Source organism: Onychostoma macrolepis, chromosome 18 (assembly GCF_012432095.1).
Source record: "Onychostoma macrolepis isolate SWU-2019 chromosome 18, ASM1243209v1, whole genome shotgun sequence".
NCBI classification, from domain to species: Eukaryota; Metazoa; Chordata; class Actinopteri; order Cypriniformes; family Cyprinidae; genus Onychostoma; species Onychostoma macrolepis.
This window is the reverse complement of record NC_081172.1, coordinates 4,071,276-4,088,574: the sequence shown is the minus strand read 5'-3', so window position 1 is coordinate 4,088,574 and position 17,299 is coordinate 4,071,276. Positions and strand designations below refer to the sequence as shown.

The 17,299-nt window shown below is 36.6% G+C and overlaps 1 protein-coding gene across 6 annotated transcripts in view; it reads left to right on the top strand.

Moving 5' to 3' along the window:
* The window catches only part of zbbx (zinc finger, B-box domain containing), a 165,714-nt gene extending 150,480 nt beyond the window's left edge, over positions 1–15,234 (top strand). For 3 of the 6 annotated variants that reach the window (XR_009267034.1, XR_009267033.1, XR_009267029.1), the window contains 4 exons: positions 5,540–5,670; positions 7,105–7,251; positions 13,330–13,419; positions 15,194–15,233. The gene's annotated coding sequence lies outside the window, so the exon portion shown is untranslated. Of the gene's footprint in view, positions 1–5,539; positions 5,671–7,104; positions 7,252–9,424; positions 9,525–13,329; positions 13,420–15,193 lie in introns of those variants that run through there. The other 3 variants (XR_009267037.1, XR_009267035.1, XR_009267030.1) reach the window with 3 other exon arrangements.
* Positions 15,235–17,299: the final 2,065 nt, after the last annotated feature.

Below are 17,299 nucleotides of genomic sequence, written 5' to 3'. Positions count from 1 at the left end.
CTGTGAACACATCCTCCCACACATGAGCTCATTCTGAAGAGTAGTAAAGCCTGCTTCCTCGTGTAATAGCTCTCAGTGATCAGACATGCTGCTGTGTTCTCATCTGGAGCTGGAAGACTGCTTATGAAACCTCAGCAGGCATATCTGGGCTGTTTCTCCAAAGAAAAGCTTCTCCCTGAGCCATTGTGTGGCTCATTATTTAAAATAACGTCGAGAGAAGTCCCTTTCAGCCTGGTAATTATCCTGCGTGGATGAGTGAGAGCGGATTAGAGAATACTGTGATCCGGGCGAAGCTGCCGTTTCCTCTCTGTTTACGCAAAAGCGCCGCCACACCGGCTTACCATTGCAATTGGACAATGTTTTCCCCTAAATGAATTACATGCTCTATTTGAGGAGTTGAATCGAATTACAGAATGCTTGGGAAACAAACGTTTCTGCGTTCGGAAAAGTCTTCTAATGATTCCTTTGTTTTCCGCGAGCGGCAAAATAGATTAGATCCTAAACAAATGGGTTTTTGCCACCTCCAAAGGCCACTCGGTAAAAGAGACTTTAAAAAGACAGAATGAGAGAGCGAGCGAGTCTCGGTTTTGCTGCAAGGGAATGACGCAGATGGGGCGTCGATGGCATGTACTTCTGTGTGTCTGTGGGGTGTGTGTGTCAGAAAGTCCTGTTATCTGAGATGAACAGTATTGAGGAAGCTACTTTGAAACTGAGACTACAAACTGAGTTAAACACATTGAAGTTGTTTGGAAGGGAAATGTCTTTGAATTGAATACAGCTGTATAAATTACTTCAGAGCAGCACGTATGTGGCACCAAAACAGTAAGGATCAAAATTTTAGCACACAAATTTGTTTCCATTGATAAACACAGGCATAAATATAACATAAAATGGTATGTGAAACTCATATTATAGATAGATAGATAGATGAGAACAACGAGAAATAAAATATATTCCTTTCATTGTTGTTAATATTAACATTATATTACATCAAAGTTTCCCAAACTGGGGTTCATGAAGGAACTGCTGAGGGTTTGTGAGAATAATGAAAAGCTATAATTATTAAAAAAGAAAAAGAAAAAAAAAGGAAAATTAAAATAAATGTTACAACAATCAAACTGCAGCAGTCAAAACACTTACTAAAAACCGTGACAAAAGCTGCTTTAAACACAAAGGATGATCACACCAAATGTTGATTTAATTTGATAAAGAAAATCTATTTATGACATTATTTTTGACAGCTTCCTCATTTTACAGTGCCTTACACTTTTAACAGTACTGTAGCTTTGGAGGTAGGTTTCTTGAAGCATCTTGGAGACATTGCCACAGTTCTTCTGGATTTAGTCTGTCTCTGTTTGTTCTGTTTCTTCATGTCATTCCAGACAGACTGGATGATGATGAGATCAGATCTGGCTGTTGTCAAACTCCTTGTGCAAACAAAAATCTCACTGGATTATTACAATTAATGGCAAAATGAATGTTTGGAAATGTAAAGTGATATCTCCTACTGACACACTACAGCAAATTATAGAAATAACCGACTTAAAACCATTTTTAGCTGGTGAAAATAGTGTTCTAATCATTTTGGTCACCACTGTATAGGTAAATAGGGTCGGTTTTGATTGCATGTTGACTTCAGGTTAGTGTTGCTATACTTTTAGTTAGTTACTCCCAAACCCCTGGACCTATATGTTATTGTAGGACTTCTCCTTATAGATAGATATGGTTCACTCTTAAAGTCACACACAGTCTCACTCTCTGTGTCTCTCTTTCTTTGTCCACGCAATGGTCTTTTGACCTTTAATGTCATGGTGTCTTCCCATAATCCCCTTGTTCTTGTTCTCTGTACACTCTCTGTCCGGTTTGAAGGACTTTCTGTAATTTGACGTGCCCTGCTGGACCTGAAGGTTGTCTCCATGCCTGGATGTTGCTTTCTCTCTTATTGGCGATGGAGCTCAATACTGCTGTGTTTTAATAACAGAAGATCTGACAAAAGTTTAAACTCAAAGGCAACAAATATATTTAGATGCATATGTTTCAATTCCTTTTCTTTCTTTCTTTCTTTCTTTCTTTCTTTCTTTCTTTCTTTCTTTCTTTTGTACACCAACTATTTTTTTATTTTATTTTATAACTTTAAATAAATACAGGTTTTATTTTATTTTACATTCAGTAAAACCAAACTTTGTGGCATATATATATATATATATATATATAGACAAGTCAACATGGAATTAAAAATGACCACATTTACATCAAATTTAAATTCATCAACAGCACATTCCAAAGAAAAAATGTTTGTCTTGGTAATTTTTCATTAAAATGTAATAACTTGATATGCCTCTGGAACTATTTTTCTTCTTTGGCTGACATCAACCAATTTAAAAAAAAATTTTTTTAACCCTTTCCCATCCAAACATCTCACTCACATTGGAACACCTTTCAAGATCCAATTGATTGTCTAATCAGTGGATACAATCAACAATTGTACGTTTCACTCTGAAGTACTTCACATTATAGAATAAAATGGATTGCGAATGCAGTTTCATGTTGACCTGTGTATTTAAAAGAGCAGAGAAGTGATGCATCATGGACATAGTGCATTGTGTTCTGTTTTTTCTTATTTTGTAATTGTGTGAGTGTAATAAATGTGTACGGTAGCACCAGGAAGCCCCTCTGTGGTGGTGTGACTAAGCTGCCATCAGCCGTACCGCCATAAACTGGGTCGTAAGGACCAACCTCACAGGCACAAGCTGCTGCACTCCATCTTCCTGGTGAACGCTGGCATTTCTCATTACATTCCCTAACAACCAGTCAGGTGCTGTGGTGGACTCCCGCTCAAGCTGTCTAAATGTGCCTCCCGTGTACGACACAGCAGCGAGGGGTTATGGGAACTCCAGACAGAAGGAAAGAGTGGCAAAACTCGTATGAACATATCTGCTCACGGTCAGGGGTGAAATGAGCTCCGGTGGCGTTAGAGGAAAGACGTTTATGTGACACAAGGGGACCACAGCTGAGAACAGGAGGAAAACAGAAAGAAATGATGAAATGAGTAGCAGTGAGATTTCGGGAGAGAGACAGAAAGAAACAGAGTTATATTGATGTGTAAAAGACAAGTGCATTGATTGTTTAAGGTTATAAAGTGCTGCTCCTTTGGGGAAAAAAAGACTGAATGATAGAAATAGATGCGTATTTCTGTGGGCATTGTCAAGGTGTTTTGAGTTCATTGAGAGCCAGAGAAAGAAAAACACAAGATCTGTTTAATATCTTAAGTAAATCTTTTATCTGGTAATGAAATTAAATAGAGATTAAATGTAGACTTGTGCTTTAATCTTCTACTTCTCAGATGTTTTCCTCAGAATAAGAAGCTAGCAATTTCCAGTGTTTTTAAAGTTAAATAAATCTAACAAATTTGGTTTTTGGAAATTGAAATAACTTTAAACAAATATAATTAGAAATGTTGCCTTCCCAACTAACTGAAATAAGTTTAAGTACTAAAATTAATTACTGCTATACATACACACACACACACATACAGTGGGGCAAAAAAGTATTTAGTCAGCCACCAATTGTGCAAGTTCTCCCACTTAAAAAGATGAGAGAGGCCTGTAATTTTCATCATAGGTATACCTCAACTATGAGAGAAAAAAAAAATCCAGAAAATCACATTGTAGGATTTTTAAAGAATTTATTTGCAAATTATGGTGGAAAATAAGTATTTGGTCAATAACAAAATTTCATCTCAATACTTTGTTATATACCCTTTGTTGGCAATGACAGAGGTCAAACGTTTTCTGTAAGTCTTCACAAGGTTTTCACACACTGTTGCTGGTATTTTGGTCCATTCCTCCATGCAGATCTCCTCTAGAGCAGTAATGTTTTGGGGCTGTCGCTGGGCAACATGGACTTTCAACTTCCTCCAAAGATTTTCGATGGGGTTGAGATCTGGAGACTGGCTAGGCCACTCCAGGACCTTGAAATGCTTCTTCTGAAGCCACTCCTTCGTTGCCAGGCGGTGTGTTTGGGATCATTGTCATGCTGAAAGACCCAGCCACGTTTCATCTTCAATGCCCTTGCTGATGGAAGGAGGTTTTCACTCAAAATCTCACGATACATGGCCCCATTCATTCTTTCGTTTACGGATCAGTCGTCCTGGTCCCTTTGCAGAAAAACAGCCCCAAAGCATGATGTTTCCACCCCATGCTTCACAGTAGGTATGGTGTTCTTTGGATGCAACTCAGCATTCTTTCTCCTCCAAACACGACAAGTTGAGTTTTACCAAAAGTTCTATTTTGGTTTCATCTGACCATATGATCATCCAAATGCTCTCAAGCAAACCTCAGACGGGCCGGACATGTACTGGCTTAAGCAGGGGACACGTCTGGCACTGCAGGATTTGAGTCCCTGGCGGCGCAGTGTGTTACTGATGGTAGCCTTTGTTACTTTGGTCCCAGCTCTCTGCAGGTCATTCACTAGGTCCCCGTGTGGTTCTGGGATTTTTGCTCACAGTTCTTGTGATCATTTTGACCCCACGGGTGAGATCTTGCGTGGAGCCCCAGATCGAGGAGATTATCAGTGGTCTTGTATGTCTTCCATTTTCTAATATTTGCTCCCACAGTTGATTTCTTCACACCAAGCTGCTTACCTATTGCAGATTCAGTCTTCCCAGCCTGGTGCAGGTCTACAATTTTGTTTCTGGTGTCCTTTGACAGCTCTTTGGTCTTGGCCATGGTGGAGTTTGGAGTTGGACTGTTTGAGGTTGTGGACAGGTGTCTTTTATACTGATAACGAGTTCAAACAGATGCCATTAATACAGGTAACGAGCGGAGGACAGAGGAGCCTCTTAAAGAAGAAGTTACAGGTCTGTGAGAGCCAGAAATCTTGCTTGTTTGTAGGTGACCAAATACTTATTTTACAGAGGAATTTACCAATTAATTTTTTTAAAATCCTACAATGTGATTTTCTGGATTTTTTTTTCTCATTTTGTCTCTCATAGTTGAGGTATACCTATGATGAAAATTACAGGCCTCTCTCATCTTTTTAAGTGGGAGAACTTGCACAATTGGTGGCTGACTAAATACTTTTTTGCCCCACTGTACATACAAATACAGTACCAGTACTAGTAATCTTTTAATTTTAACGGTTTTAATTTTAGTTTTAGTTAACTATAATAACCCTGGTAACACTGGTAATTAAGTATATTTTCTTAAGGTCAAGAATGTTTCAAACTGACAAGAGAACATATCTGTCAGAATAATTATTCATTTTATAGTATTATTAATTTCACAGCTTCATGTATGTCGCCACAGTGGGATCTGGACAAACCTTAAATTCTAAGTGTTTACCTGGCAACCCATGAAATGAATAAAAAATAAATATATATATATACCCAGAATTCTCTAGCTAGTACACAGCAACGTTTAAAACAATCCAGAACATATTATCAACCAACTAGCAGCGCCCTGGCAACCAATCAGAGTATTTTGACATCATAAAGGTGACTTTTGCTTGTAAAATCTAATTTGTATTCTTATTTTTCCAGGTCTGATATGTTCATCATAAGCTAGAACTCCATTACATGTCCTGAGCTATGAACATGCGACCTCTGAGCAACGGGTCCACGAGCCAGAAGTGCTCTACACCCCACGTACCCATTGGACACATGCGGCGGAGGTAATTCGCTCTGCCAGAGAGGGTGAGCTGTATTCACCTTCCAGACACATTGAGCTCTCAGCCTCTTCACACAGTTTGATACGCTGCCCGCTGTCTTATCTGCATCCACAACCACATAAACATGCACGCCGGCGTCCTTCCCTTCACTCGGCTGTTGTTCTCTCCCCGGATTCACACTCAAATTGATTTACTGCTGGAGCTAATAGGATCTGCACAAGCGTGCCATTACCAATGAGGGGAGAGACTCGCATGTTGTGGCCACATCACACAGGAAGGTCACACGTCACAGTTGGGATTCAAGGCAGTGATTCTGTCGAAAATGGAGATTTGGGAGATTCAGTGTTGTTGAGCACCTTTGTAATGTTGTCTGTTTGCTTCACTTGTCTTTAAGCCAGTGTTTTGTTTTTAACAATTTTTTTTTACATTTCTTTTTTTTTGCTACCATGGAAAATATTTGCAAGGGACCCCATTCCTGAAACATTAAAGCAGTTACTCTATATTGTTATGCAAAAAATGAATAAATAAAAAATAGTTAAAAAATTTGGGACAGTAATTATATATACTGTATATATATATATTCATTTATTTTAAAGACATTTATTATGTTACTCAATATCAGTACATTACAATTATTTTTGAAGGATTTCTGAAGTGACCCTGAAGACTGGAATAATGTTGCTCAAATTTCTGCTTTGCATCAAAGGAATAATTTACATTTTAAATCATATTCAAATAAGAATAAAAACAGAATACTTTGTTTTAAATTGTATAACTTTTTCACAATATTACTTGCTGTTTTATTGTGTTTTGATCAAATATGATCATAAGAGAGTTCTTTCACAAATATTATTCAATGTTGCAATTTTATAAATTATTGTTAAAATATTAATATAATTAAGAAAACAACATATTTTTGGAAAATGTTTACTTTTTGCTATGCAAATCTTTTTTTAACCCTCTATTAGAGTAATATTAAATTTTATTAGAGTTAATTTGTGATGTGCTTTTCACAATAAATATCAGTTTAAATATGCAAGTTAATAAGTTTGACACCCCCAAAAATATCAGTATGCAAATATGCATCTTTTTTCATTTCTCTCAATTTTTCAGCAGACCGTCCAACACCGCCTGGTCATGAAAGATCATGAAAGCTTATGGAAACTACAAATGCCATTAATTATGCAAATGCGGAGCTGTAAATTGTAGCTGGAGCTGTTTGTGTTCAAAAAGCAAGTTATACTTGAACAACATTGTGGACGGTTGAGGTTTGAGTTTTCTTGGTGGGTTCACATTCAAGCCCAAATTCTAGCCATTTGCTCTGAGACCCAACAAACTAAACGTCGTCCACAGGCAGAAAACTCTCCAGACCACCGAAGCAGAAGTAACAAATAGGAATTGGTTTCGTATTATTGTCATCTGTTTTCTCACCTTTAGGCCCCTGGGACTTGAGAGGAGGTTTCTGTGCCACCGGACAACATGATGAACACATGTCCTCCGAGCCCCAGAGGGAAGCAGAAGGAAGCCATAGACTGCCGTTGGAATGACAGCAAAAAATGGAACCATGGAAACGACTCTCCCATGGTAAGCTCCACAACTAAACTGAAAAGATAAAAGCATGGGTATTTGAGAAGCGTGTGAGCTGAGGGTCCTGCTGGGCTTTTGTGGCTTTATTCTAGTCTCTTCTTCTTCCCTCTCTCTCCATCTCACTAGCTGCTCACCTGAGTATGATGGATGTTGCAGTCTCTTTGTATTACCTTCTTACCCAAAGTCTCTTTCTCCAAGAGCTCCTACACTTCTCTCTGACCGCACAGCTCTGAAAAAGGACTGTGCGTGTGTGTGTGCGCATGCTTTTTTTCCCCTCTGGAAACCTGTCAAAAACATGACCTGGTCTTACTCCCAAAAAAGTGGACCTTATTTGTCCTTTTTAGAGATTGACAGCTCTGGATATTAGTCTTATCATATCCGTTACAATGACAAACGTGTGAGTAAATGGTTTTTATTTGTGAGTATGGCTGCATAGTCAAGTGTTTCATTCTTTAAAGTGCCGAGGACTAAAAAAATTGCACATAAAATGCACAAAAGCATAAATCTTGAAGTAGATCGAATCTTGCTATAATGTTTATATAGGGTTTAACCCTCATGTTGTGTTTTTCTTCATGCGTGACTGTTACTGGTCAAAAAAGACCGAATATATACAATATAACTTTTAGTATATAACCTTGCTAGAATGTTAATAACTGTGGAAACATCTCATCACAGTCTATGAAAGGGCCCATTTTTATGTTCAAAAACAAACAAACAAACAAAAAATATTTTGTTGCAGTGATGAGAATCTAATGAAAATTACCGTTTGCAAACTGAAGGTGATCAGATATGCTTAATATTCTTTAAAAAAATGCCACAGCACTACAAATCTCAAAGCAAACCTTTCTTTTCTTTGACTCGGGGGTGAAGTATGAGCTGGACGTGTTTTTGTGAGATTCACCCAGACACATTATCCTCCAGCTTGTTTCAAGAGCTTCCTCCACAAGTTCATCTCTACTTTATCATTATTCTTCCTCCATCCATCTCTCACCTCTTCCATCCTCTCAAACACAGAAAGGGCAGAGACGGGCAGAAATCCATTGTGCATCTGATGGATCTTTCATTTAGGCCTTAGAAGATATGCGGTTACATGTGTGCCCTTTCTGCCGGGGGTCTAAATTCAACCCGAGGCCATTAATACACACATGCCTGTGTGAGCACAGGAAAGGGCAGCGTTCACATGATCTATGCCTGCTGCTTCCTGCTGGGCTTAATCACACTTCCTGCCGCCTTTTGATCTGACGCATAGCACTTAAAACTCTCTCCTGTTAACTGTGTTCTTTCTCAGACGCGTGCTGTCGGGAAAAGGGCACGTCTCGTATGAAGTGTGCATGCTGAAGTGTGCTTAATCTAATTTAGAAAGACGAATCGTTTTCAGCCTTGATGAGGCTTCATCAAAGTGAGCCAAAAAGAGGGTGAGCAAATGAGGGAGAGAAAGAAAAAGAGAGCGAGATGGAGAAAAATCATGTTAAGAAAAGGAGAAAGCACTTAATGGCGCATTAATGGTTTATAAACTGGAAAAAGTGCCATGTTCCTGCTTAAAGGGACAGTTCACCCAGAAATGAAAATTTCTGGCATCATCTACTTGTTCCAAAACTGAGCACAAAAAGAAAGTTTAGCAGAACGTCTAATCTAGACCCCTTTCAACCAACTAATGATTATTCACCTGCATTTACGGATGAAAAAACTCAAACTTGTATTAAAATCTATTTAAAAGAGTAAAACACGTGGTCATTTACAGCAGCTTGAAAAACAAAATGAATTGCTTAAAGGAATAGTTCACCCAAAAATGAAATTTTGCTAAAATTTTACTCACTCTCAGGCTGTCCAAGATGTAGAGGAGTTTGTTTCTTTAATTAGCATTCCATCACTTGCTCAACAGTGGATCCTCTGCAGTGAATGGGTGCCGTCACTCCGGTCCATCTAACGTCCTGTGAAGCCATTTGTAAAAAACAAATCCTTAATCATTAAGGCATTTTTAACTTACTGTTGTTTCAAATAAAAAATGTGAGTCCTCTATTGCTTTCTCCAGTTAAAAATTAAGAAATATACACAGATCAAGCACCGTTTAGAAGCAAAAAAACAAAAACAAACAAAAAAACAAGTTCAATACAGTTCTAAAAAAATATGTTTTACCTTAATGATGAATTTGTTTCTCACAAACATGCAGCTTTTCTCTTGACAAGACGTTAACTGATGGACTGGAGTGGTGTGGATTACTTGTGGATTATTGTGATGTTTCTATCAGCTGTTTGGACTCTCGTTCTGACGGCACCCATTCACTGCAGAGGATCCATTGGTGAGCAAGTGACATAATGCTACATTTCTCCAAATCTGATGAAGAAACAAACACATTTGCATTTTCGATGACCTGAGGGTGTGTACATTTTCATTTTTTTGTGAACTATTCCTTTAGTTTAGACAGGTAACATACTAACTGTATATGCCACAGATTTCATAGACATGCAGTACAGGGTGACAGCAGTCGTACAACAGTAACTTGATCGATGAATTTCCCCATTACTGTGGTATGGAGGTGACGGTGATGCTAATCTAGCTTCCGGTTTGTGGCAGAGAGAATTATGAATGACCTATCCTAAAGGTAACGATGTTATGCTCACAGAGCGCGAGTGAAAGACTGCTGATGACTGCAGAATAAAGACCTTGAGAATCTGTGCTCTGCATAGCCTCAAATCTTTGACAGTCCTCCATAATACCTGGCTCTCCTCATCTGACCGTATTAGAGGCAAGGCTATTACAGTCTTGCATTTTTAATTAAGTTTTATCTTTCAGGCTTATATTAATATTTAGGTTCAGTGTGAGAAATAGATGTTAGTTGTTGCAATTTCAGTTCATGGATTTTGTATATGTTAGTTTCAGTTTTTGTCTCCTTAATTATAATTAAGGAATCTGTTAAAAATCAAAAGCAAATTTTCTTAGTTATTTAAATCAAATTCAAGCAACATCTTTGATTTTTTTTAAATGGACTTAAAAAGCAAAGTCGAGTGAGAATCGCTCAGTGACTATGATAATGAATTTTTGTTGATTTCATTTTTTCATAGACTGTTTTCAGTTTTAGTTTTATAATGAAGATAAAATAATTACTGTAGTTTTAGTTTACAGTACTAACCCTGTTACTGGTGGGCAGGAGAAAGTTGTAGGTGCTTGATACATTTTAATGAGTTTTGGGAGAATGTAGACTCTACAGAGACAAACAGAGCCTACACAGCGACTAACAACTCACTCCATGACTGACAGTTTATCTTTTACTCTCTCTGTATTTGTCATCATTTATTTCAGTTTTTCATTCCTACTATGTCTTTTAGTGTCATTTTTTTCTTCTTCTCTTTTTCCACTCAACCATCTTAACTTTGAGTTCTCAGCGGAGACTGAGAGACCCCAAGGCCCTTTTGCTAGCTCAGAAAACATACTTAACATTTAAGCATGATGCTTCATGATTTTTCCTTATCTTTTTCACCCCTAAAAACTAAATTCCTTGATAAGATGCATTAGCCATCCTCAATGAAAAATGTCAATTACTTGTGTTTGAGGTCTCAGAGACCCTAGGTATAAAAGCATTTGACATTTTCAAAAGCTCAGTGTCTTGGTTGTTAACTTATTTAGTTTGCTTTATTGTGTTTTTCACTGTGTTTTTCTTGAGTCAAACAGAACTCAAATATAAGCAGTGTTATTGTACTAGATAACAACAATTTGGATTAGGATTATATATATAGTATATGTGACCCTGGATGACAAAACCAGTCTTAAGTCGCTGGGGTATATTTGTAGCAATAGTAATTGTACAATTGTAACATTGTATGGGTCAAAATTATTGATTTTTCTTTTATGCCAAAAATCAGTAAAGATCATGTTCCATGAAGATATTTTGTAAATTTCCTACTGTAAATATATCAAAACTTAATTTTTGATATGTAATATGCATTGCTAAGAACTTCATTTGGACAATTTTAAAGGCGATTTTCTCAATATTTTGATTTTTTTGCACCCTCAGATTCCAGATTTTCAAATAGTTGTATCTCGGCCAAATTTTGTCCGATCCTAACAAACCATACATCAATGGATTTCGAAAAATTGACCCTTATGACTGGTTTTGTGGTCCAGGGTTACATATAAACAAGGAAAAATAAATGTCAATTTTCAAAATCACTAGTATTATTTTTAAACATAGAGCCTTGTGGTCTTGGACCAGACATTACACTGAATTTCGACTTTTTGACAATAATGTCACCAAATAAGTGTCAGTTTTACATTTCTACAAGCTATTAGATATTGGCCATGTATGCACTGCAGCTAAATTTGGTTGTCATTTCACCTTTTAGTGCTTTACTGTTCTGTACACAGGCCAAATACACACTGCAACGTTTCAGGAGTGACAACTGCATTTAAATACAGGAGCAAATGCCCGAAATTGCAGTTTTCTTTATGTTTGGAAGGTTGCTTTGCAGAGCACACTCTTGACATGTTGCCATGTCCACTTATTATAAGCGACATTTATTAAGCATCTTTGGGGTTGGGCTCAGCTCATAAAGCAATCCAGTTTATAAAGTAGGCAGGTGCTAGTTGCTTGGTATGTGGCTTATTTCCAATATAGCATTTTGATATAACTTGATTATGGACTTGTTTGCTGGTTTTTATAGATCTGGCAACACTAATGAGTCAAGATGTACCTTGTTCTCTGTGATAATTATTACTTTTTGCACCATAACTGATACGTGTTTTACTATATTATTAACAGCTAGTTGTCAAGGTCTGTTCCATACACAGAATAAAATTTATGTAGCCTAAATGCATAATTTTTTTTACCTGATTTTTTTCTGGAGTTAATGTTGTTATAGAATGCGGTTGCAAATTATTGAACTGTGTGTGTACAGAACAGGATTAAGAACTAAAATGTGACAACTGGGTTGAACTGCAGTGTCTACATGGCAACAGTTCAGTAATTTACAGGAACGACAACTGCATTGTACAACCAAATTAGCTCCGGAAAAATTCAGAACAACTAATTTTCTAATGATGTATTTAAATGTGTATCACAGTTGTGTTTTTCTTGTGCATGTGCTGTGCAAAAATTCACAGGGAACAAGGTAAATCTTGATTTATTAGTGTTGCCAGATCTTGCTATAAAAACAACAAATAAGAACGAGCCCATAATCAAGTTAAATCCAAACGCTTTATCTTGGAAATAAGCCACATACCAAAATATAGCGACATGCACCTGTCTACTTTATTAACACTCCATGAACTGGATAGGTTTATGAGCCTAAAGATGCTTAAAAAGTGTCGCTTATAATAAGTAACTCTTCAATAGCACGCTCTATGAAGTAAGTAGACTTCCAGAAATGACAGTTCTGTTGACAGTGGTTTAATTAAAATTGCTGAACCTGTGTGTCTATATGTGTCTTTGATTGCAAATATAGCAAATTCCAAACAAATGAGTCACCAGAACGTAGTTATGTTTACCATGGTGCCAGTCAACGCAATTTTAAGAAAGAGTTCTGTTCCATAGACACACAAAACGATAATTTTGGGGATTCACTATACCGTATTTAAATGTAGTTGTCATTCCTAAAACTTTACAGTTTGTATGTGGAAATTGACTAAACTCTCTTTCTTTTGGCATTATGCAGACACCAGCTCGCATATGCAACCCTCATCCCATCCCTTGGCTCCTCATAAAGTAATCAATCGATCAAACACATTGCATTTTACTTGACATTTGACACCCGGCTGTTCTCAATCCTTAGGCACTCTATGAAATTAAGAGATCTAAACATTGAATTAAGCCAACTGAAAGAGCTCCACCCTGATTTATGGATCCAATTACAGAACAGCCACACCTACTCTTCCCTCGCTCTCTCTCTTTCTCTGTCCTCTGCCTATACAGCAAAACTGCTAAGCATATTCTGACGCTAAAGCTGCAGGGTTTTTTCATAATACAAATATAAAACAGTACTATTTTTAAAAAAAAGAGCTAGTAATATTTTCAGTATTGAATGATTTGCATGAGTTTTCTCGCTTCGGAAGCCATCATTATTTTCATCTTGAATCATTTAGGCATCTGACAGACTCTTCCCGCATGCATCTGTTGTGAATGTTATATGGCTCATACACCTGAGAAGAAGTCGACTGTGCATGCAAGCAAAGGTCAGAACCATTCTGTGCTCCGCGGTAAACGATTATTGAACAAAGTGTGTTAATTTTCCATCCCCCAAGGAGTCTTTTTCATTGCTGTGTACCTTTTCTTTGTGTAACAGATCAATCAACATGCTTGCCAAACCTGTTGCACTGCCTTGCAAAATGCTGAACTGATATATGCAAGATGCATTTACTGCTTAATTAAACAGGGTACCTGCTGTGTAAATTCATGCCAGTATATGTGCTGTAAACCCACTTGATTTTTATGTGAAAATCCAGTGCCAGTTGTCTAGAGCTGTACTGTAAACCACTGGTAAAATCTATACACCCGTAACCTTGCGGCAGCAGATCAATGCCTTTCTGTGAAAGACACAGCATACAGCCCACTCAGTAGGACCAGAATGACAGTGTTCATAATAATATTGTATTTGCTTCCTTACTATGGAAGTGCAACGCTAGATTTGCATTTTCTGAAGGAAATAGAAGTACTCGCAAGGCAGTGAAAGAGTTTTAAGTAATCTTAGGTTTTGCGTGACAAAATCACACAAACTCCGCTTGCAACTTGTTTTGTTTCAGCTTTGCACAAATATCAACTCTCAATGCAGCATCTTTGCTGTTTAAATGCAACTATCATTGGATAAGTAGATTAATGTAATTTATTTTAGTTTAATTTAAATTAAATTACATTTACATTAAACTAAATTATACACGGTTGCAGTTATGTTGTCACTACAGTTAGCTAAATTTTGACCAGCCAACATTTTAATAAATGAGAGATTTTCCAGATTTTTTCCCAGACTTTAGAAAGAGAAAGTACTTACAGAAAAACTGAACACTTCACTTATATGTTGAGTGCAAATACATGTATAAGTCTGACTCACAATGCAGCATCTTTGCTGTTTAAATGCAACTATCATTGGGTATGTAGATTCAGGTAGTATAATTTATTCTTTTAATAATAATTATTATTATAATTATTATTATAATTTATTATTATTTTTTTATTTTAATTGACTTTAATATTATGTTATAAATTAATTTAAATTAGAGGCCATTTGCAATTGAGTATATTATAAATATTATGCTTCTACCAGTTTCGGTTACATTTGGCCAGCCAACATTTTGCCAGCCAGAGATTTTTCTAGATTTTTTCCAGCCTTTAGAAAGAGAAAATACAGTAAAACAAACAAACAAACAAACAAACAAACTGTTCACTTCCCCTAAACTTAAGTGCCATTAAATTTATAACCCCAACTCACAGTTTAGCATTTTTCCTTTTTAAATGCATTGATCATTGGGTTTGTAGATTCAGGTAGTATTTTGGCCAGCCAACATTTTAATCAGAGAAAATCCATTTTTTCCAGACTTTAGAAAGAGAAAGTGTTTTAACTTTTCACAAACTGCATGCTTCACCTAATACTTTCTTGCCATGAAATGTATAAGTCCGACACACACAGACAGACAGACAGACAGACTGACTGACAAAAGGTCTTGAAGACACCTAGAGTGTCACCTCACTGGGGAGGAGCTACAAGATCTGTCACTCACAGAGGTAACCATGACAACATTAACACTCTAGTCTAGTGAGAAGCGCAGTGATGCAGCGTGCAGAAAGATACAATCATACCTCCAATCACATTTACATATATGCATATGCACAGTTAATGGCTGGCTTGCAGAGATCTTCCTGAGAGAATCAATTTGGTTTGTGCATGTAAGTGATTGTATGTATTTGTGTGCATGTGTGCGTTTACACTCCCTCTCTCTCTTTGCTCTCTTTCAGTGTTGATTGGATTCTGCCAGCTCATCCTTGCTGCGCATATTAATTAGGAAGAAAGGCGACCCACTGTGCCCTGGATCACACTGTGCACTTGTCCTTTTGGGAGAGAGAGAGAGAGAGGGAGAGAGAGAGGGAGGGAGAGAGAGAGAGAGAGAGGGAGGGAGAAAGAGGCTGTTTTTGACGTAGTACCTCTCCTGCAGGTGTCAGTGCTGCACCATGGTCCAAGGGGGATTGACTGCAATGCATCATGGGAGAGTAGCCCATCACAGGTAGAAATCTCTGAAAGGACAGAGCGAGTTCAAGAGCAAACTTTTGTAGCTTGAATTGTTCATTTTTATAGTGTGTTTTTATTAATTCTTCAACAGTCTGGTTTGAGTTAATTCTAAACCATTTCAATTACAATTTTGCAATTAATTTAGTCTGAACTACTTAATGTATAGACTTAATGGTCTTGTAAGTTTAGATGTGCAGTTTTATTTATTTATATATATTTTTGGTTTAAACTGTGCTGAAAGAAAGATATGTTAGTATGATAGAATGTTCAGCATTCAAATTGTAACCAACGGTGATAATATCATCATAATATTCGCATACTAAATTGTGATCAGTTCTTTTTCTTATATCTGTTTGTGTAATTGTTATAAATATTACCTTCCTTGCCCCCCTCTCTCTCTCTCTATTTATTCATTCATTCATTCATTCATTCATTCACTCACGCTTTTTTCATTTTCCATTGATAACCTGATGACAAGCGCAGTCAATAAGCATACAGTATGTAACGTAATTGTACTAGTATATTTTATGTATTCTATTTTTATATTTATTAAACATTTTAGATTTATAACTATTTACAGCAGAGCCAGAGATCCACCCATATACAAAAGATACAATAAATAAATACATAAAATAAACAAAAAAAAGTATTGAAAAAGTATTATATATTTTTATATATTTATTATGCAGACGTTATACACATACATAATTAATACACAAATCATAACCATACAAAACTTTTAATAGAAATTAAGTATTAAAAAAATAATATTTTTCTTACAAAAGATGATTGGAGAATAAGTAAAAACAAAAACAAAAACAAACAAACAATATATATATATATATATATATATATATATATATATATATATATATATATATTTAATTTTAAAAAGAAATTCTCCAACCATCTTTTGTATATATATATTTTTTTTTTTTTTTAATAATAATTATATAATATTCTATAATTATAGATATAATTATTATATTATGTAATATAATATGTTAAATTCTGCAATGGAAAATGGGAAACTCTGATGCTGCATAAAGTCTTAAACCTGAACTTTGAACCTTTAAGACTCTTGCTTGCTTTAAAATGCTACTGTTTTCTTTCAGCAAATACAAATACAAATCTAGTTTTTCTAATTTCACTTCTCTTAAATTCTCCTTAAATCATAGCCAAATCAGAAGAGAAACATTTAACTCTATACCTAATCTGGGATTAGCTTTAATTGTCCATGGAAATACATAAAATCGGTGAGAAAAGCACAGCATTTGAGGAGTGACTAGTGTTTTTTCCCAGCTGCAGGTGCACATAATAGTTAAGCAGTGAACGTATTGCCACTCCGCTGGAGATTATGAAAAACATGACACGTACACACTCATAGATGCTTAATGACGTACATGCGGCCCTTCGTCATGGAATGGGCGCCGTGAATGTTACGTAAAAAGACGTCCCGCGAGCTGATGGATTGTGTTAAAGGAGAAGCGCTGTAAAAAGGGAAGATAAATGTGTGCGGAGGGGATGAGAGAAAAGAGGCAGGAGAGCTGGAGTGATAAATGAGAGGTGCAGGATAAAGCCACAGCAACTACTGTGAAACCACCAGGTGCACAGAGGGAGGAAAATATGGAGAAAGAGAGGAGGATCACTGAAGAATAGATGGGAGATATTAGCCATTTAGCCCAATTTACTGAGCGACACGGCACAAGATTTTAGTCTATGTGGAAGCCAGTGAAATCGAAAGACAGAAGGAGGAATTACACTGGCAGCAAACAATAGATACAAATAATAAAGCTGACATGCTGAAGGAAAGAGGAATAGGGTGGAAAACAACT